Below are 22,182 nucleotides of genomic sequence, written 5' to 3'. Positions count from 1 at the left end.
ACTTCTGCTTCTCTGTCTAATGGTCTTGTTTGTCCTGAATATTTCCACTTGAAGCAGAACAAATTCAACCTGAGAAATCGCCACCCTATCATCAATCTATTCTCAAAGTGATGGCAGGGGTCATCAATGCTGCTATAAAGCAAAAATTTCACACCAATAACCCACTAACAGAAGGTTAGTTTGGGTTCTACCAGGGCCCCTCAGCTGCTGCTTTCATTATTGCCTTGGTCCAAAAATGGATAAAAGATTTGAACTCTAGAGGTGAGATGAGAGTTGTCTGCCCTTGACTTTACTGTATTGTTTGACCAAGTGTAGGATCAATGAGCCCCAGTAAAACACGCGTCAGTGACAATCAAGGGCAAAACTGTCCACTGTTTGGAGTCATGCTTGGCACAAAGGAGGCTGGGCTGGTTGATGGAGACTATTCATTTCAGCCACAGGACATTACTACAGGAGTTCTTTGAGGTCGTGTCCCAGGTCCAATTATCTTCAGTTGCTTCATCCTTGATCACAAGGTCAGAAGTGGGGATGTTCACTGACAATTGCACAATGGTCAGCATCATTTGTAATGTCTCAGACACTGAAGAAATCCATGTTCATACAGAGTAAGTTCTGGGCTGCACCATGATGGCCTAGTCTGGAGGGCATGCTACATAGGCAATGCTATATGCTACATCTCCAGCAACAGAAAATCTAACCATTTCAGCTTGACATTCAATAGCATTATGAGCAATGAATTCCCTACTAGCAGCATCCTGGGGATTACTGTTGATGAGAAACTAAACTTGAACAGCATATAAATACAGTGGTAGTGAAACCAAGTCAGGCCAGGATTCTGCAAGTAGTTCTCCTCCTGACCCTCCAGAACATGTCTACCATCTAAAAGGCATACATTCGGTCAAATACTCTCCAGTTGTCTGGCAGCTCATCACCACCTTCTCAAGGGCAACTAGGGATAGGCAATGAATGCTGGCCCAGCCAGCAACACCCAGATCCCACAAATGAATGAGATAAAAGTGGAGCTCCAACAGTACTCAAGATGCTTTAGACGATCCAGGACAAAGCAGCCCACTTGCACTGCGTCCACCACCTTCAACATTCATTCCCTCCACCAGTGACACACAGTAGCAGCAGTATGCACCATCTACAAGAAGCACTGCAGAAATTCACCAACAGACAGCACTTTCCAAACCCACAACCACTACCATCTAGAAATACAACAGCAGCAGGTACATGAGAACATCACAACTGGCATATGCTCCTCCAAAGCACATACTATGCTGACATCGAACTGTCTCACCATTCCTTTTCTGTTGCTGGATCAATTTCCTGGAATTCTCTTCCTAACAGCACTGTGAGTGAACTAAACTGAAAGGATTGCAGCCATTCAAGTTGGCAGCTACCACCATTTTTACAACAATAGTTAGGGATGGATGATGAATGCTGGCCTGGACAATGATGCTCACAATCTGAATAAATGAAAAGAATGCATGAAAATCCTGAACCATGAACAAGAGACTCCTTATGGCTTGCTAGTGTCCTTCTTAAAATAGGTGCATTAGAGGCCTTGAAGCATGGGCTTCTCAAAGAAGCTGCTTAGAAGTTGTATTCATTCTGTAAGTCTCTGAAGATAGGTGGAGAAGGAGACTGCCTTTTCAGGAAAATTTTACTGTTTTTTCGGGTGGGTTCAGTGGCCGAGCAGGTATTTATTTGAGTGGAATGTTGGGGTCCCAGTCAGTGAATCCACATCCCTCATCTGTCTTTCCTGCCTTATCACTAACTGAGGCCTTGGATTGGGTAATTAATGTTGAATAAATAGCCTTATTTAGTTACTGCTGTTGTTACCCAGTAGCAGGTACGATGGTCACCCTCTGGGAAGCTCAGAAAATAAGTCCTGTTGGGGTTGCTTCTGGGGTCCCCAGGAGTGCCTCATTAAAAGGTATCCACACTCAACATCACTCAGTATCTGATAAAGGCGTTTGGCATCAGGAACAGTGGAGACGCACCGAGAACAGTTATATGGGAGCCACCTGCAATGTCAATTGTATAAAGTCTCTGCATATTCGAGAGGAGATAAAATATTGGGATGGAGATAAAAACAAATTTCTGGATCCAACTCTGCAGACCCCATTGAAAAATGCCTCAACTGCACAGGCAACTATAGCACATATTTACTGCCACATATCTGCCATCTAAATTTGTAAGAGAACACTTTAATGTAATGTTGAAAGTCCATACAATCAAGAAAGTATTATGCACAATATTTATACTGGTGCTGTCCAGGACTTCTCAACTTTTTTGCTACATCTGAAGGATTTTACAAGAAATCTACTCTAAATTGTTCTATTTTCATCTTCCTTTTGATACTAGTCCTTCCACATTTATAGACAAATGAACGAGACCAGAGTTACTGCCTTGACTGGGTCAGAAACACCTGCTAAGCTTTTACCTGAACTCTTATGGAAACACTAAAACCTCCAATCCCCCACCATCAAAGGTACCACTGTGTGAAGGTTATGATAAGACAATGACTGTAGAAAATGCACACTGAGATCTTTCAGTGCAAATAATGAATGTGACAGAGGACTGAACAGATGTTTGCAAAGGTATCATTTTGATCAATGTCTCTACTTTTGCCTCCTCTCTAATTCCCCTATAAAAGATTAGCTGTGGCTCTCTCACTAGATATTTTGATATCCCAGTCACAAGTGTGACATGTCAATCTGCATAGGATTATCCATTTGCCTGTAATTTATTCAAATTTGCTGCAGAACTGTCCTCAGAACTTGAGAAACAGAACAGTCTTTGGAAAGTGTGCCCGATCTCATTTTCCTATTACTGAATTTTCCTTGATTCCATCTTGGTTAAGCGTAAGGTCAGGTTTTCCAGGAAGATCCTGGTCCTGAGGGTCAAGAATGTCAAGACTTGAATATAAATAAAGGTACAATCTGCATAATTCCCTTTGAGTTGATGAGACTTTCCCTATTTTACAATGTGTAATGCCTGTGTGGTTAAAATGCAGCGCTTTGAATGAGGTTAAAATCAATTAAATTAAAGCTGTCATGTGTGGATTGTTTGGATGCAAATGCTAGGTCTTTAATTAGGACTAGAGTTCTCATGGAGGGTCAATGGGCCCAAAATGGACTCTGTTTTTCTCTCTACAAATGCTGCCAAACCTGCTAAGTTTCTCCACTACTCTATGTTTTATCTTTAACAGGAACTATCTGCTTTAAGTCAGTTTTCTTTTTGAATTATAGAGAGTTTGTTTCAATCATTATTTGTACTGAATCCTTCAGGGTATAATTTCCATGGACATTCTTTTATAACTACAGCAGCATTCCTGAAACAACACAGTAAATGAGAGATTTTGGAAGCACACTTTAAATTGTGCCTTTCTCTGTTCTAAAAACTCTAAGTGAAGACCATTTCTTCAAGCATTCCAACTTCATTGTAACAATGTGCCGATGCCTCCTTGCTAGCACTTGACTTCATTGAGATCTTTGGGCATCGACATCAGGCTCAATTTCTAGCCAGAAACCTGGAACTGGCTGTGGTGGTACATCCCAGAGATGGCCAATGAAGAAGACCCCTCCCAGAGCCCTATTTAGAGGCACCCTCGGAAGATTTAGGAAAATGCAGAAATTAAATAGAGCCACTGCTGTTGGATCACCATTCTGGAGACAGAGACCTTCAGCAGCATGACCTGCAGTTCTGGCCCCCGGCACTCAGCGCAGGGTGATTAAATAGGACCTCACTGGTTTCCTGGTCAGATTAGAGGAGGTGGCCGCTATGCAACATCTGGGTATTGGTCTCAGTGGGGCTTCCCATCCATACGGTTGGGAATAGCCCAGTAGCATTGTCAATTAATCCCTAACTGGATACTTAATAAAAGCTAATTAGCTTATCGACACCGCTAAGCAGCTTGCTGTGCTAGTTAGTCCATGCCTCTGGATAGATCACTCAGAACTGAGAACATGTTGTGAGCTGCCAAAATCCAAGGTTTTCCGATATATTCCTCTCAATTCCAGTTTAAGAAGATGGATAGGCTGGGATCCTTTTCCCTGCAGCATAGGAGATGGAGGGATGATCTTATAGAGGTCTATAAAATAATGGTAGGCACAGATAAGGGAAGAGCCAACAGCTGTTCCCCATGGTAGGGGAGAAGGGTCTAGGCCCGAAACGTCAGCTTTTGTGCTCCTGAGATGCTGCTGGGCCTGCTGTGTTCATCCAGCTTCACACTTTATTATCTAAAACTAGAGGACATAGGTTTAAGGTGAGAGAGGAGAGATACAAAAGGGCGGAGGGGGCAAATTTTTCACACAGAGGGTGGTGAGTGTCAGAAACGAGTGTCAAAGGTAGTGGTGGAGGTGACTACAATTTTGTCATTGAAGAAACATTTGGACAGGTACATGGATGGGTTAAGTATGGAGGGATATGGACCAATCACAGGTAAATGGGATTAGATTAATGGTGAAAACTAGGTGGTATGGACAAGTTGGGCCGATGGGCCTGTTTCCATGTGGTAAATTTCCATGACTTTACAACTCTATTTCTATCGGTTATCATTCCTGGTAAATCTTCACTTTACCAGACCATATTTTAAGCCTTTGCTTAACAGAAATGGGTTGGCAAGAATGACACAAAGACTTCAACTGTAACATAAACAATGTCCAGTACAGAGTTAATATCATTTCCTTTTCTCCAACAAAGCTAGCATTGAAATATTTCACTTTTCTCACTTCTTGTTTTTGAAAGTAAATTGATTCCCTACATCTCAGTGAAGACCGGGCCTGAAATGTTAACTCTGACTTTTTTCCTTCACAGATGCTGCCAGACCTGCTGAGCTTTTCCTGCAATTTCTGTTTGTGCGGCCCGTCAACTGGGGGCCTGACCCTGCAGGCACCGTGTATTTGCAGCAGCATTGCAATGAAAGGTGCTGGTGTGCTCCAAAGTGCAGCATTGAACTACAGAACTGTATTCGAAACAGATTTAAAATGCTCCAGGAATGTGTAATGAAGCTCCAAGTGTTAGATGCCAACATCCGTGGACGTGACATTCATGTGTTCACTTCCAATGCAATGTAGTACGAGCTGTTGTGGCCAGGTGTCCGAGGTAGATGGTATGGAGGAGCAAGCAGTGAGCTACAATGGTCACATACCTCCCCAGATATTCAGATCAAGAATTCTGGTATCGACATGGTGATTGGAAATTTGTGAGCCTGCACATTAGTGAGGTGAGATGAGGTAGTGATAGGTAGACTAGGTAAAATAAACAATGTGTTGGGAGAACAATGACACACGTGTGAGCCCCTGGCAGATTTAGCAGACTGCTTTCACCAAGTGACCTTCATAGAACAGTACAGCACAGAACAGGCCCTTCAGCCCACGATGTTGTGCCGACCATTGATCCTCATGTATGCACCCTCAAATTTCTGTGACCATATGCATGTCCAGCAGTCTCTTAAATGACCCCAATGACCTTGCTTCCACAACTGCTGCTGGCAACGCATTCCATGCTCTCACAACTCTCTGTGTAAAGAACCCGCCTCTGACATCCCCTCTATACTTTCCTCCAACCAGCTTAAAACTATGACCCCTCGTGCTAGCCATTTCTGCCCTGGGAAATAGTCTCTGGCTATCAACTCTATGTTAGAAACCAGCCATCAATGTTTCAGGGCTTGCTCTGTGGGCACAAACCACCACCAACATCGATGGCATTGGCCTCCAATCTGTACCAGTCCCTAAGAACCCTCATGGCACATCTCCGATCCAATTACAGTAAATTCTTCATTCCAATATTGCACTTTGGGCTGCACCAGAAATTGTCATTGCTACAGTGCATCTAAGACAGTGGACACCCAGCTCATGGGCTGGAGCAAGCTCTCTCACCAGGCTCTTGGTTTGGTCTCATGGCACTCACTCACTTACTCACCACCTACCCGCACACTCACAGCATTCCTAGCTTCTATTGCACTACCTTCTCCTTCTTGCACTTTGCTCTCTCTACCAGAAATTCTAAAAGCTTGCATACTGCTGTCTTGTCATGTCTATTTAGAATAGACTGGATTCGATTAGATTCCCTACAGTGTGGAAACAGGCCCTTTGGCCCAACAAGTCCACACCACCACTTGAAGCATCCCACCGAGATCCATCCCCCAATAACCCACACACTCCTGAACACTACGGGCAATTTAGCATGGCCAATCCACCTAGCCTGCACATCTTTGGACTGTGGGAGGAAACCGAAGCACCTGGAGGAAACCCATCCAGACACGGGGAGAATGTGCAAACTCCACAAAGGCAGTTACCCGAGGCTGGAATTGAACCCGGGTACCTGGCGCTGTGAGGCTGCAGTGCTAACCACTGAGCCACCGTGCCGCCCAATGACATAATGCATAGACAGAATGGCAAGAAATTTGCCACGGGTGTCAGTACACCTCAGTCCAATCAAGGGGGACAGCCTTTGCCCAGGGGAACCCCACAGGGTATGCCAAGAGCGACTTCTGCTACCAATCCAGGATCATGATCGTGGAAGAAGTGTGGAGCTAAATAAAGTGCAACACGTCACCTGTCTTGACTCCTTCTGCCCAACTGTGAGCTGTTTTTCCTCACAGAAAGAGACAGAAGCAGTCATTTTGGGAGGTGAAAGTGAGCAGCATGGCTATTACTGTTGGTGCTGGTGGGAAAATGTCATTGGGCGAGTCTGTGGGTGGCACAGAGGGCATGCAGGGTTATCAGTGGAAGGGTTTGGGGGACTGTGAGCAAGTAGAGATGTTGGAGGCAATAGTGAGAGCATGACCCTTGGTGGGATGTAGGTGCGATAGCAGAAATAGAGAGTGTGTGCGTACTGGAGATAAGACGGTTGAACTTACTTACTCAAGGTGGGGGGCTGGTGAGTGGAGAAGGACATAATCTTTTTCCAAACATGCTGGGCATTCCTCCAGATGTTGCAGCCTGCTTCAACCCAGATGGCAACTTTGGATCAGGCTGGTATGGCCCAGTGTCATGGCTTGCACTGCTGGTCACTGAGGGAGGAGGAAATCCACTTCCTGTGCACCACCCCATCCAGCAGTACCTTCATGACCCCTGCCCATGCAGCGCAGCTATCCTCCTGAATCCCTGATCAAGGCAGGCATCAACAGTCATGTAGGGTGGCTCTGGACCAGCAGTGCTTTGCCAGGATGCACAACAGGCTTTTAAAAAAAGCATGGGCACTAGTGGTGCTTGTGAACTTCAGGGTATCCGATGAATTGTGAGTTGTTCCAGGAACAGAGCACAGTAAGATAGGGCAGAAATCAGATGTGATGGATACCTTAGGGGTGCAATAGGCAATTAATGAGGTGCGTTTTCTAAGATGGGGCCCAAAAGTCCAAGAGAACTCTCTAGCTACAAACCCTCCACAAAACTCAATGCAATTCAGACTCAGCCAAAACAAAACATAAGAATAATCCTGTATCAGAGATAATGGGAACTGCAGATGCTGGAGAATCCAAGATAACAAAGTGTGAAGCTGGATGAACACAGCAGGCCGAGCAGCATCTCAGGAGCACACCTGCTGTGTTCATCCAGCTTCACGCCTTGTTATCTTATATAAGAATAATCCTTGTGTTGTTGTCAGGATGGGTGATTCATCCCTTGAAATGAATGTCAGACACTTGTTATTATAATGGAACTCACACCTTTCAGCTGTAGATAATGATCTTCACATTTAAATTTGAGCCATGGGGACAGCAGGATGATTTTACACATGGAGGATTTCTGGCTTGGAAAACCTGAATTCCTGCTGAAATACTTTTTCTGGGTTTGCTATCCAACAGCCAGGTGAACAAGAAAGATGACCTGTGCCATCAGCCTGGGGCAGGAGATCAGAAGACGGTGGGAGGAGGAAAGAAAGATTTGAGAAGTGCTAACATAAAGGAATAGGGAATAGATCCTTGAGGGGAATAAATCATAGAGGTAAAGGGGGAGATAACATTGAGAGAGATTAAGGAGATCACTGGGAGATTATGGAGGCAAGTAGGTATGGTCGTAGATACGGATGGAAGGTTTTGGAAGTCATGAGATAATAGTGGAGGTTATGGGGAGATTGTCAAGGACATTGGGAGGTGTTGGATGTTGAGGTTAATTTATAGGGTCTTGTGCCCATTGGAAAATCTAGACCATTAACTTACTTGCCCATTTTGCCAACTAACTTGCTGTTTTCTTTGTTTATTTTCCAGGATTTGCAGTTTTGTTTTTTACTTCTGTCTTTCCCTGCCTCATGTAACCAGTTAGCCAACCACACAATCATGGGTCAGATGACTTTCATGCTCACAGGCATGAACTACAATAAAATACAGCAACATTCTGTTTAGGGGGCATCAAGCTGAAGCCTTGCCTGGGATTTTACGAGGCCTCAAGGAACAGAATGTCACACTGGGAGGCTGGCTGCTCCACCAAAGAGATCCAATCCTATTTTTTCTTTTACTGCCATGAAGAGGAGCAGACAACTGGCTGATCTCCTGCCCTTGTGAAATAAGATGGCTTGGGACAGATAGTGCAGCCATTCCACTGAGCTCTTGTCTCATTCGTCCATCCCATTTTCAGTAATTGTCATTGAATATGTGTACAAAACATAAGCCTGAGCATCAGTTGCTATAGCCCTTCAATTGAAGATGTAGTAATAGCTAAATAAATTTATTATTAATATAGCCTGCAAACAAGGTTGCATGTATGCTCAGCATTAACCATGAACTGCCAGGCTGAACTACATCAGAAGAGGAACACATGAAATTTGAGCTCTTGGACAATCAGGACTCTGGCTAAACTAAGCATTGTTTGGCAGAATTATCGGGGAGCCATAAAAATCCACTTTAGGTTTTCCTGGTTCTATGTTCAGACAATTTATAAACGAATTTAGTTTTAGAACTTAAAGATCACGAAATTAAGGTGTTTGGCTCTTGATGTTTACTCCATCTATATGGACCATCCTTGCAATATTTTTAATTATTTAACTTAACTGTGTTCTGTACTTTCCGATGAAGTGTTTAACCTTCATAGAACCAGTACGTAAATAAGAACTATTCAAAAATATGTGATTAAGTACAAGTAGTCAGTGCGTCAGTGTCAGTTCTGTATATAAAGTTGTATGCATATTGTTAAGTTTAATGCCTGGTACAGCAGACCTTAGTACTAGATGAGTCAGTGTTTTATTGCCTAATGTCCCACTTAGTACATCACAGTGGATTTGTTCTTTAAAATTAACTAATTAAGGGGGCACCTGATATTGTGCAATAGAACAGTAGTTCCACTTCTAAAATACTCCATTGACTGTAATGCACGAGGCCATCCTGAGGTCATGAAGGGTGTTATATCAATGCAAGACTTTTTTAATACAATGGCAATTGAACCACAAAATTCTAGACAACACATGTCCTCTCCGCTACTCATGACTTGTGTCATGTATAAAGGTGTGAGGGATGTTGAACAATTACTGTATGTACCATGTTATTTGCATTAGATCAACATATGCTTAAGATTCAAGGAGACTTGGATGACAGCTATTAGGTTCCTTTAACTAGTATATAACCAAATTTTGCATTAATAGTCTGTGTTTTCATAGAGTTCATTGATCAATTAGCTGACAGACTTGACAGCTTCCCATAATAAAATCTCTCTAAACCCTTCAGATACAAAAATGTCAAAGTGGGCAAGCCAAGAAAAGAAGTACAAGTGAAAAAAAAATGGGCTGCCTCGGCTTCAAAATTATGAAAAGCCTCAGAAACAAATACTTGATCACCTAAAACAGAACAATGGCTTGTAAGAGAGAGATAATGGGAACTGCAGATGCTCGAGAATCCGAGATAACAAAGTGTGGACTTGGATGAACACAGCAGGCCAAGCAGCATCTCACGAGCACGAAAGCTGACATTTCGGGCCTAAACCCTTCATCAGAAAAGCTTTTCTGATGAAGGGTCTAGGCCCAAAACGTCAGCTTTTGTGCTCCTAAGATGCTGCTTGGCCTGCTGTGTTCATCCAGCTCCACACTTTATTATCAATGGCTTGTGTGCGCTGTTGTATACTCTATAAAATGAAATAAACTTATAAAGGATGCAGCATTTTTTTTCAATTGAAAACAATTGATTTTGGTTTTAAAAATGAGCCCTAACCTTTAGACAGCAAGCTGCTCCTCAAAAAAAACCTTCAAGCATTTCTGTCTGCATAATAACAAATGTAAATTTCCATAAGAGTGTAGCTTAAACAAAAAAAGGCCAATGTGATTTATTTCTCATCCTTCCAAATACAAGAACTTTTGTACCAAGGTGTGTTCAGCATTAACAAGGAACAAAGAAATACAGAACACTGCAACGAGAAATTTTGCGAGCTGGTATGTGAGAAATTTCCTAATTCATATAGACTCTTTAATGTTGGACCAAGAGTAAGGAGTTGAACATTAGGGGTCCAATACTCTGGATTCTTGCTCCACAGCCAGTACTACTGCAAAGTGTAGCTATCCTAACTGCATGGCAGAAGCAATATTCATTCCATTAAGAATCCAAAGTAAAGTAACTGTAGTAATTGAGCGTGAGATTAATTCTTATAAAGGGCAACAGAGTTGCCTGCCCTCAAGGAATGCTGGGCTGTCATAACTTCTTCTTGGGATCCAGTAGTCATGCTCCTTGAAGTTTTTAGGGCCTTGAGAAAGTACTGAACCCATGTTCTCAGTAGAATCATTTCCACTGAATCTTAAAGGCACACAGCCCGAGTTGTGAAGATGGAATGGCAATGCCCCAAGCTATGCCCCAAATTCTCTGCTAAAGATTTGTCTGCTAACCTGCTCTCCACCGCCATTGTGACTGGAGTGTAGCAAAGGATCGTCTTTGGTTGGAAAAGTGAAAGATCCCATTCCACTAGAAACACATGCTTTCCTAAAGGAATCTAGTCTTTGGATATTTGCATGAACTTTCCTTGTTCCAGATACCATCAGTTTGGAATTCAGTTTGTGCATTTTGTTCAAACCATAGTGCTAATGCGATTAGTGACAGCTGTCTTATGATGGCAGTCTTATTAGTCGCATTTTACTATGTAACAAATTCAGACTGTGTTTATTCAATTTACTTTACAAAAGGTTGCTGTTAAGGAAAAGGCAAATCCTAAAAGCATGATGCAGATAAAGAGCTCAAATGATTTCTATAACCACATTCAACTGAAATTGAAGAATATAATCAATGTAATTTAAAAAAAAGCCACTTCACTTGGTAGCAGAGCCGATTTCCAGGTCATTTTATGTTTGCAGCAAACTTTTTGCATTGTTATTAGACTCACACCAATTTTGGTAATTGTTGTAAAAGAGTTTCTTTCATTGATTGCAAAAAGATCTTTGATTGCATAGTGTTCATGTATGGAGATAGAATTACCTTGCGAATTTTAAATTGGTAAATGTCTGTTTTATTCCATAATTTCAAATTAACTAACAACATTATAAATTGAGAGTCATACATTTCACAGTTATCCATTAAAAGAGTTAACATTAGTTCGTCTCTAATCATGGAGAAAAACAGGCATTCTTCAACATTTAAACAACTGGAAATTTAATCTCAACATCACAGACGAAATGTTGTGTTGAGAAAATGTATGATCGTTGCTATTAATCTAAAGGAATGTTTGTAGGTAATGCTATCCCATCCATTGTAATATAGAAGAGGCTAGATATGTAAACTTGCTTCTGGCTTGATGTATGTGACAAGAGACAGTAATTTTAAAAAAATGGCTTTGTGAAAGGCCCAAGGCTCCTGTGTTTAAGCACCGAGAATTTTCCTGGCCTAGGATGGGGAACCTGGGATATGGGGCAAGTGTGTACGAGAAAAGTAGAATGTTCTGACAGGATGTCTCCTCGATGTGGACCCAATACTAGATTGGTTTTCCAACATGGAGACTGAATACAGAGAAACTTCCCTCCACAGAGGAACAAAGGAGCTGGAGTAGGTCATATTGTCTTTGAACTTCCTCTGCCATTCAAGTAGATCACAGCCGATCATCTACCTCAATGGCAATTTCCCACATTAGCCCCATGTTCCTGGCTCTCATAAGTATCTAGAAATCTTTCAGTCACTATCATGAACAGAATCAGGAATTGGCCTGCAGTAAAATTGATGGACTAACTCCATGATTAGCAAGTAGCATAGCTTGATTATGGTTGAGGACTCTGGGTCTGTACTCGGTGGGGTTTAGAAGGATGAAGGGGAATCTAAGTTAAATTTACAGAATACTTACAGGCATGGTCAGAGTGGAGGTGAAGACAATCTTTCCACTAGTTGGAGAAACAAGTACGCAAAGGCACAACCTCAAAGTGAAAAGATGACCCTTTAGAACTGAGAAGAAGAGGAATTTCTTCAGCCAGAGGGTGGTGAACGTGTATAACATATTGAAAGCTATGAAGGTCATGATATTGCGTGTATTTAAGACAGAGATTGATAGGTTTCTGTTCAGTAAGGAGGTCAAAGATTACGGGGACATGGTAGGAGATTTGGGTTAAGAAACAAATCAGCCATGATTGAATGGCAGAGCAGAATCAATTGGCCAAATAACCTAATTCTCCTCCTATGTCTTATGACATCAGAACCCTGAAACCCATGTGAAGCTTGCCCTGAACAAAACATAACCATATGCTAAAACAGCTTTGTTTGATTCAAATTTTATTTTAATATTAAATGAAGTTCCCACTTGTTTCAAACACTTTGGCCTGATTTGAAAGTTTACTAGAAGCATGTACTTCATGCCACAGACCTGGCAATACCAAATATCCAAGCTCTTGATTTCTCATTCCAGCTCTGAGCCACATGGCTATGACAACCTGAAAATTCACGCATTTTAAGCTTACACCCTCACCATTTTGAAGATGAGTGACAGAGCCAAGGAGTAAGTGGCTGCATAATTTGTAGTTGGTCGAAAGCCACATGAAAAGCAGACAGCGTAGGGGAGCTACAAATGGCTATTTCAAACACAGAGTTACCGATGAAGGCATAAGAATAGAATAGAATCCCTGCAGTGTAGAAGCAGGCCTGTCAGCCCATCAAGTCCACAATCAACCTCTGAAAAGCATCCCACTCACATCCACCATCCTACCCTATTCCTGTACTTAGCCTACATATTTCTGGACACTGTGGGCAATTTACTGCGGCCAATCCTCCTAATCTGCACATCTTTGGACTATCAGAGGAAACAGGAGCAACCAGAGGAAACCCACACTGACATGGGGACAATGTGGACACTCCACACAGTCAGTGACCTGAGCCTGGAATCGAACACAGGTCCCTGGTGCTGTGAGACACCAGTTAATAAGTTAACGTAAACTGAACAGATCCTACATGCACCTATTCAGAACCAGCAAAACATTATTGGTATACAGAGAACTGCCCAGTTTCTGAAGATTTTCAGTTCATTATGTCCATAGCTTGCAAGTGGCTCTGTATTATTATTACTTGACGTATTAGTTCTAGAAATAAAAACCTGCAAAGTCTTTAAAGATTGTTAGTTGTGATCCATTTAATATTGCCAAAGCTGAACCTGAGTAACAGGAAGATCTGCCGGGTTTTTTTCAAAATGAATAAAATCCACTCTCATTAATTTTGGGCACTTGAAGCTTACTAAGATGAAATTAAAATGCTGTCAGTTCATTTGAAACAGACTACTGTTTTGCATTCTGTCCTCTTTCAGGGAATGTAACAGTATGCCAAGTGGAAAAGTAACTCCAAGAATTGCTATAATCATTTTGTTGTCAGAATTCACTACGATAAATGCTTACTTGCATCAATGTAATATTTGGTTACTTTTTGAACTTTTCTATAAATCATCAACATTGTCAAAATGCAAAGATTGAATAATGCCAAAATTAGCCAAGGTAGTCAAATGTTAATGATATTATTTTGCAAGTATGAGGAACAAGAAGTCAATAGTAAACTTAATTGGCATGTCAGCGTGAAGCAATTTCATTTTGTATTGTCACTGCAGTTATAGTGTAAATGTAGATTGCATGAGCGTGAACAGGAGTAAGCTTTTTTGGAGGAGTTGACTTCACTGTATTTCATTTCAGAGGTACAGTCTCCGAGGTTAAGGCTAAGACTTTTTAAAATATGTAAAATGAATACATCTTGGGAGAAAATTTACTTCATATGTAATTTAAAAATGATACATTACTAAATAATTAATGCACCGTATTTCCTGGTTAGCATGGAGGGCATCGTTTTCACTGACTCATGAAATAGACTACTAATTATATTGCAGTGATTAAAGATAGGCACAAATAAAGTGAAGCAGCAATCAGAGTGGATGAACTGGACTCCATTAACCCACTTCCAACAACTACGCTCGGTTCGCACTAAACAACTGCACCTCCCAGTCACAAACTATTTCCACTCCCTCTCCCATTCCTCAGACGACATGTCCATCCTGGGCCTCCTGCAGTGCCACAATGATGCTACCTGAAGGTTGCAGGAACAGCAACTCATATGCCGTTTGGGAACCCTGCAGCCCAATGGTATCAATGTGGACTTCACAAGCTTCAAAGTCTCCCCTTCCTCCAATGCATCCCAAAACCAGCCCAGCACGTCCCTGCCTCCCTAACCTGTCTTTTCTCCCACCTATCCCCTCCTCCCACCTCAAGCCCCACCCCCATCTCCTACCTATTAACCTCATCCCGCCCCCATGACCTGTCCATCCTCCCTGGACTGACCTATCTCTTCCCTAACTTCCCACCTACACTCACCTTTACTGGCTCCATCCCCGCCTCTTTGGCCTGTCTGTCTCCTCTCCACCTATCTTCTCCTTTATCTACCTTCGAGCCGCCTCGACCTGTCTTCCTTACTTATTTCAGAACACCCTTCCCCTCCCCCATTTCTGAAGAAGGGTCTAGGCCCGAAACTTCTTGCTCCTCTGATGCTGCTTGGCCTGCTGTGTTCATCCAGCCCTACACCTTGTTAACTAACATTAATTTTTCAGATTTTCAGGAGTCATTTGATATGAATATCCACAATAGCAAGGCATATACAAAAGGGAGCAAAGGGTATTCCACAGAAGTATCTCGTTAGACAGCCAAATAGTAGAAAGGTAATGGAATCAGCCACATCTAGCCTTGCAAATACTGGCTGAACATAAAAATAGTTTCCAGTGTAATTGAAAACCTAATTCCAGTTGTGTCTGAATGGAGACAGTCAACTATTAAAAAACAGTTCATAGAAATACTGGCAACCTCCAGTTGGATTTTTAGGTTAAACTCTGCAGTATTGATTGATGGGATAGAAATTTAGCAAATTTCTGCTTTTTCCTATTTCCTTGTGGGCCAGGGGTTTGGGCAGGAGACAGATGTTCAATCCAGTGATACATCCTGAGTTAAGTCTCTCTGACCACCCCTAATCCTGCCTGCACAATTCCTATCAAAAGTTTCTTAGACATTTTACAAGCCAGTGTAGGGGGAGGAAATTACAAATTAACCTGAATTTTACAAACGAACATTTAAGTTGGATTGCTAGAATACTGGAGATGATAATCTTGGTTTGTTTACTGGTTTGTGATGTTCTATTTCCCAATGTTGTAGTTTTCACTAAAATAAAGATTTTGGCCTTGGCGATTTGAATGTTTGAAAATAAGACTCTTCTGTAACTATAATTGAATGCCGTCTTAATGTCAGAAGACTTCTTTAGTTCTTTTCTTTCCATTGAACTGGACTGAGAAGGTGGCAGAATAAAGCAGGTGAGTGTGTCCTAAATAGTAAGAAGTAAACATGTGCAGTTTATAGATATCCTGGGGAACTGGAAGGTTTTAATGGGCATGTGGTGCAGGAACACATAAATCCCTTCCAATCGATGTGCACTTGAGGCAGAACTGAGAGAAGGATAAAATTTTGTTGTCTAATCTCTGTCTGCATTAGTCCAGCTCACAGGTGTGAAACATAACATTTGCTTACTCCCCAGAAAACCAATAGATCCTGGCAAAATCACTCCTTCCCAGAGGGCTGGTCTGTTTTCTTTGCCTGTGTTTGAGAAAGTTAGCAATTTACAAATGGAAGTTGACTACTACATGTTGCATCTCAATATTGAGCCCTGAATACAAATTACCAGAAATCAAAAACAAAAGATGACATCAAACACAATCAATATCTAAGAATAAATATCAAATCCCTTGTGCAAATAGATTAAAGTCAGAAAGGATACAAATGGACAACAGTGTTATTTTGGTTCCAAACAGAGAGGTGCACATACATGTAATATTTTGACAGCTTCAAAGCTCAGACAAATTGCACACCTCACTTTGGTACAGTTCCTGTTCTCTTACCAGATAAGGTGATGCATAATCAGAGACTGCAGAATTTTATCAACTGGTGGCAGGTACAGTTACAGCACCTTATCCACATGGACGAGATCATCATTGGAGTAGCCATGGCTGAGATAGTAATCAGGAACAGGACTGAAGCCATTAAAGATAACAATATTCTCATATATCTAATTCCCCTTACATCCTAATTCCCTCTTCCCATATCTTTTTTGAACTCTCTTGCTTTTCTCTGTGTCCTCTGCCTCCCTTCTTTCAGAACATCAATGTGGTCAGGAAAGAATGGAAGGGAAAATGATGGAAGAGCAAGAAGACATTAGTGATGAAGAACCAATGCATTCAGCTTGTATGTTGTCACACAGTGTACTTCACAGGACACCTTACAGGTGGAATTTACATGTGCTGAGACACCAGGCCTAAATGACCATGATGCACACAAGGGCATCATGGGTGCCAGCTCACTGAAGAGAAGGCTTGGAGGAGAACTTCAGTGTGGTGACCTACAGAAGAAGACCAAGGCATATATACAATGAAATGACTGAGATGTTAATAAGTTTGTCAGAAAGCTTGCAGTTAACATTGAGGAGTATAGAATGTGGGACAAATTGCCACAGGGCATTATAACAGGGCATGGAGCCCATCCTTTTCAGTTTGGAAGTGATGACCGAGTCCATTAGCCCATTTGCAAATTCTCTGATACAGCATCTGGTGGTACTTTCCATTGCTGCACAGACAGAGCCCTCCACGCCTGGAAACTGCACTGGAAAGCACTCTGAGTTCAGCTTGCTGCTGTACAAGCTCAGGCTGCTTTCATGAAACCAAGCTTATTACGGCTATCAAGAGAATTGAGAATATTGCCATCATAACGGCATATAGCAAGAACTGCAGATACTGGAGTCAGAGATAACAAAGTATGGAGCTGGAGGAACACAGCAGGCCAGCAGCATCAAAGGAACAGGAAAACTGATGTTTTGGGTTGGGAAGGGTCCTCCAGCTCCGCACTTTGTTATCATAATTGCAGGTACCAGATTTCAAAGCAGCTTCCAAGGTATTACGACCGTTGTGCAATCTATTCTCCATCACATTACGAGCATAATCATTGCATGCCCCAAGGGAGTGCAGCTCAAGCCTACTGTTTATTCTCATGGTCAGCTAGTGAGCTGCTACTGGTGCCGAGGTGGTAGAATCCAGAGTCAGGCCGTCTGATCCCAGAGCTGCCCCATGACATCCTGCAAGTCCAACCACACATTCTTACAGAGATTCAGCAGTAGTCCCCAGTCACTCTGCAGCCACTGAGCTCACATTACATCACTGCAACAGGGTAGGATAAAGCACACGGAAGGTAGGAATAATGGAAACTGCACAGGCTGATTAGTTGATACCTGAATGCAGAATGGCATGGTTGAATTTGTATATTTGGTCTGGAATATTTATTTTTTGGTGGGTACTATCTTTGTAATGTAAGCAATGACAGAAGGGAAGATGTGGAATTGGCAGTGAACAGGAAATTGGGTTGCATTTACTGGCAATGCAATCGGTTGGGTCCACTATAGACAGCCAGATATGAAGGCTGAGTTTTTTGCTTCCTTTCTTCCTTTTCTTCATCTTTCTATTTCTCTCCTGCTTCTTATGATTGAGGTAAGGGCTGGGCCCTCATAATAATGAGGCTATGAATCTCGTCAGGTAAACATGCTATGACAAGCCACTTCCACAGCAGTCCAGGTAGATGAAACATAACAATCATCAGAAATACCACACAGTATTTGGCAGGCAGGTTTTCATTACATGAATGCTACTCACATCTACATCTGTTGTGCAATGGTGTTGTGAACTGTATCAACAAAGGATTTCTCTTGTTCTTCAGGGGGCACCCTCTCTGCTGTCATGGAGGCTCAAATCCAGGCAGTCTTTTGCAGAATGAAATCATTATGATTGTTCCCAGAAAATTGGGCATAGATGTGCACAATATTTAGTGGATAGTCACACATCAGCTGAACAATGAGGGAATTGGTATTAAGGTATCTTCAAACTGATGCATATGTGGTACCTGTCACCCTACGCCAGTCTACAGTCCTTCTGAAACTAATTATTTTGCTCTATCTGCTTTTCACTGGTAAGAAAGAATGAAATGTATTTAGCTCTGCCAGAACACAGAGCCTCAGCAATATCCTTTGTACAAGCAGAGAGATATTTGAAATAATTTCTTGCTCTAGCCTGATAGGAGGCAAATGCAGAAAGGTTCATGATTGTGATTACCTTCACAGCCATCGACATCACAGCCCTCATCCTGCCCTGCAGTAATAATTGTGGCTGCAGTAGGTGGCAGATTTCAATGCCTTAAATACTGTTTGTTGCCAAGGTTTCCCTAGGTTTCCCTAGGAGAACCAATCTTTGAACACTGACTGTCCTGTGAACTTCCTGAGAGACTTCTTTCTCTCCTTCCTATTTCCAATACTTGTCTAACTCTCTGGCACCTCTGTTCAGTCTCCCTGTAATCCCGCAAGGCAATGCACAGTATTACATAAAAGGCTCAGGACGAGTGTAAAAGCCTTGAAATTAAGACAAAGTCACACATACCACAATACTTCTTGTAGACTCCAACAACTTTAATCAATTCAGAAACCATGGAACAGCTCTACAATCACAGCAAGAGCTGACAGAACTCACTCAGCAGCTAACCTGTAAGCAGTTTCTGATCATTTTAAATAAAGCTGATGGGGGATCCTTTCTGCGGCTGAAGGCACTGATATTGTTACAATCTGCAAACTCTCCATGTGTCCAGTGGATGTTCCCTGTACATGTACAAGCACCCTCAGCAAAATGGCATTAGCATTAGATGTTTAGAACGTATAGTGTATGTGTATGGTGCTGATGCATTTCAGAGACAAAACCACACTAATAGCTCCAATTAATTTCTGGCACTGTGCATCCAGATTTTGTTGCTAGATGTTGTTACATTTAAAACGCTGGGGAATCTTTGCCTCAATTATAATCCTGGCTGTGTATTCTTTATATTCTAACTATTTCACTTTGATATATTTATCACTTTGTACTAAATTGTGCTGTGCTTTCTCTTTTTTTAATTTTGTAACAACATTACTACAGACTATTTTCAAAAGCATGATCAATATTTAAAATGTCAGGAAAATTATATTGTAGAATCCAGCATCTTGAATGGTCATTAAATGAACTGGCATTCTGACATAATCAACAAAGAATGGAAATGTTCCCTTTATCTCTGATGAATTGAACGCTGAGGTATTGCAAGGTCGTAGCTTAATTAATTCATCAGGAATACAATTTATTCATAACAAGCTGATCTCAGCAGCGACTTTCAGTAATGCCTGTCTAAACACTGCAAGCACACAAGCGCTCAGAGGAGATTTCAACTCATAATCAGTGATCAAAATGGGCAGCTTTTCATAATTGTTTGGCTCAAATGGCCAAGGGGTAAGTTTGAGGTATAAAAGACGTTAGTTGATCACCAAAGAAAAACCTTTATTTCAATTTTGAAAACCTAAATATGTGATAGTGTCACACACTGTCTTGCCTCAATAGCTCAGCTGCATTGCAAATAGCTGCACTACACTCAGAAGGAGCACTGTTGAAGCCTAACGAGTTTCTTGATTCAGCTCATTTGAATGTACGATCTTCACTTAAACATGGAAATTCATCTGATGAAGGGAGGAAACTTGGTATTGCTAAAGTCTGTTTTGTGACCTTCTGACACTTATAAAACCACGGCCAGATGGCCTGCAGCATCCAACTTGCTGGACTGGAGCAATGAAAATTCAATGATTGGGAGGTCAAAACAATTGCTGGCAGCCTATCTCAGTTGCCTAATCTCAAAGGGTTAGCCTCAGCCTATAAATCTTGCAGTCAATGAATGCTGTTTATTACCATCAGTTAGACAGGAAGCCCAGGAAAACAATTTGACACCACTTCATTCACACTCAATTTAAAGTCATGCCCATTTCTGGTGATTTTCTTGGTTGTGTACAACAAAAAGAAGACGGGCAGTCAACTTAACTGATCTATGTCCCTGAATATTCCGCACTATGTTCCAAAGGTAGATACTTAGGGTTGCAATGTAGAGCTACTAGTTGTTCACTTAATTCATCAACCAATCAAAATAATCAGATTTTGGCCTTCTGGTAAAATTAATTGCACAACTGAGTTGAGAATGGCAGCAATAATGTTTGGACACTTTTAGTTTCAGTTGTCGCAAAATATTTTGCTTGAGAAGATCTGACCTAAGTCCATACCTGCAGCAACTTAGTTCTGGAGAAGTTCATTCACCTACACAGCAACAACTGCAGCATTTCAAAGTAATTTCATGTGAATTGCCTTGAAGTTTTAGGCATGAGTAGAAATGTTAGGATTAAAAAATTATCAAGCAAACAGCGAAACATGTCACGCCCTTACTGAGAAAACAATTTGATGTTTAGTTCATAGTCATTTTGAAAGGAGACTGTAAAGTCAGTCTTGACAGATGCAATACCTTCATTCCAAAGCATCTCTGAATTCAAATTTAACTGTATTTGTTTTGCCATATCAAAAACCCAGGGTGGTAATTTTTATCTGCCTGGAGATAGGTGCTGCCATTTTCATGAACATTCCATTCCAAAAGCTCTGATGAGTGTTAATTGTTTCAAAATTTAGAGAACCAGTCATTTATTTAAATAAAAATTCATACTTCAAAAACATCATTCTGTTGACTGGCTCATGAATGGAGTGTATTGAATGGTGTGAAGTTGTGTAGCAGGTATGAACTAAAATTCATTATAGAAATTTGAGTCACTGAATTCACCACAAAATGCCTTCTCAGTTTGTTAGGTTTACTTAGCATTGCTTGTCTAACCTTGCTGATACGTTGCACTGCAAATTGTGGAAAGTGTTAGCTGATATAACACGCACCTGAGATCTAAGCAAACAGGCCAAGTGGCTGTGCATTTTGCCAATCAGATTGAATGACTGTGACAGACATGAAGAACTGGGGGCATTCTGGTGAAGTTTGCCGATGATATGAAGATAGGTGGACAGGCAGGTAGTGCTGAGGAGGTGGAAAGGCTGCAGAAAGATTTAGACAGTTTAGGAGAGTGGTCCAGGAAATGGCTGATGAAATTCAACGTGAGCAAATGCGAGGTTTTGCACTTTGGTAAAAAGAATACAGGCATAGACTATTTTCAAAACAGTGAGAAAATTCGTAAAGCAGAAGTACAAAGGGATCTGGGAGCGTTGGTCCAGGATTCTCTAAAAGTTAACTTGCAGGTAGAGTCCGTGATTAAGAAAGTGAATGTGATGTTGTTGTTTATCTCAAGAGGGTTGGAATATAAAAGCAGTGATGTGCTTCTGAGACTTTATAAAGCTCTAGTTAGGCCCCATTTAGAATACTGTGTCCAATTTTGGGCTCAACACTTCAGGAAGGACATACTGGCGCTGGAGCGTGTCCAGCGGAGATTCACACGGATGATCCCTGGAATGATAGGTTTAACGTACGATGAATTGCTAAGGATCCTGGGATTGTATTCATTAGAGTTTAGAAGGTTGAGGGGAGCTCTAATAGAAACTTACAAGATATTGTATGGCTTAGAAAGGGTGGATGCTGGGAAGTTGTTTCCGTTAGGCGGGGAGACTAGGACCCATGGGCACAGCCTTAGAATTAGAGGGGGTCAATTTAGAACAGAAATGAGGAAACATTTCTTCAGCCAGAGAGTGGTGGGCCTGTGGAATTCATTGCTACGGAGTGCAGTGGAGGCCGGGACGTTAGATGCCTTCAAGGCAGAGATCGATAAATTCTTGATCTCACAAGGAATCAAGGGCTACGGGGAGAGTACAGGGAAGTGGAGTTGAAATGCCCATCAGCCATGATTTAAGT

The 22,182-nt window shown here is 41.7% G+C and overlaps 1 protein-coding gene and 1 long non-coding RNA gene across 3 annotated transcripts in view; one reads left to right on the top strand and one right to left on the bottom strand.

Moving 5' to 3' along the window:
- Window positions 1–9,835, top strand: part of LOC125460225 (uncharacterized) — a 45,436-nt gene extending 35,601 nt beyond the window's left edge. The window contains exon 4 of the long non-coding RNA XR_009446489.1: window positions 8,219–9,835. This is a non-coding gene — a long non-coding RNA (uncharacterized LOC125460225). The remainder of the gene's footprint in view (window positions 1–8,218) is intronic.
- Window positions 1–22,182, bottom strand: part of slc6a11b (solute carrier family 6 member 11b) — a 162,204-nt gene that overhangs the window by 56,905 nt on the left and 83,117 nt on the right. The gene's annotated exons all lie outside the window — the stretch shown is intronic.

The sequence above is a fragment of the Stegostoma tigrinum genome, chromosome 11 (assembly GCF_030684315.1).
Source record: "Stegostoma tigrinum isolate sSteTig4 chromosome 11, sSteTig4.hap1, whole genome shotgun sequence".
NCBI classification, from domain to species: Eukaryota; Metazoa; Chordata; class Chondrichthyes; order Orectolobiformes; family Stegostomatidae; genus Stegostoma; species Stegostoma tigrinum.
This window is presented reverse-complemented; position numbering and strand designations above follow the sequence as displayed.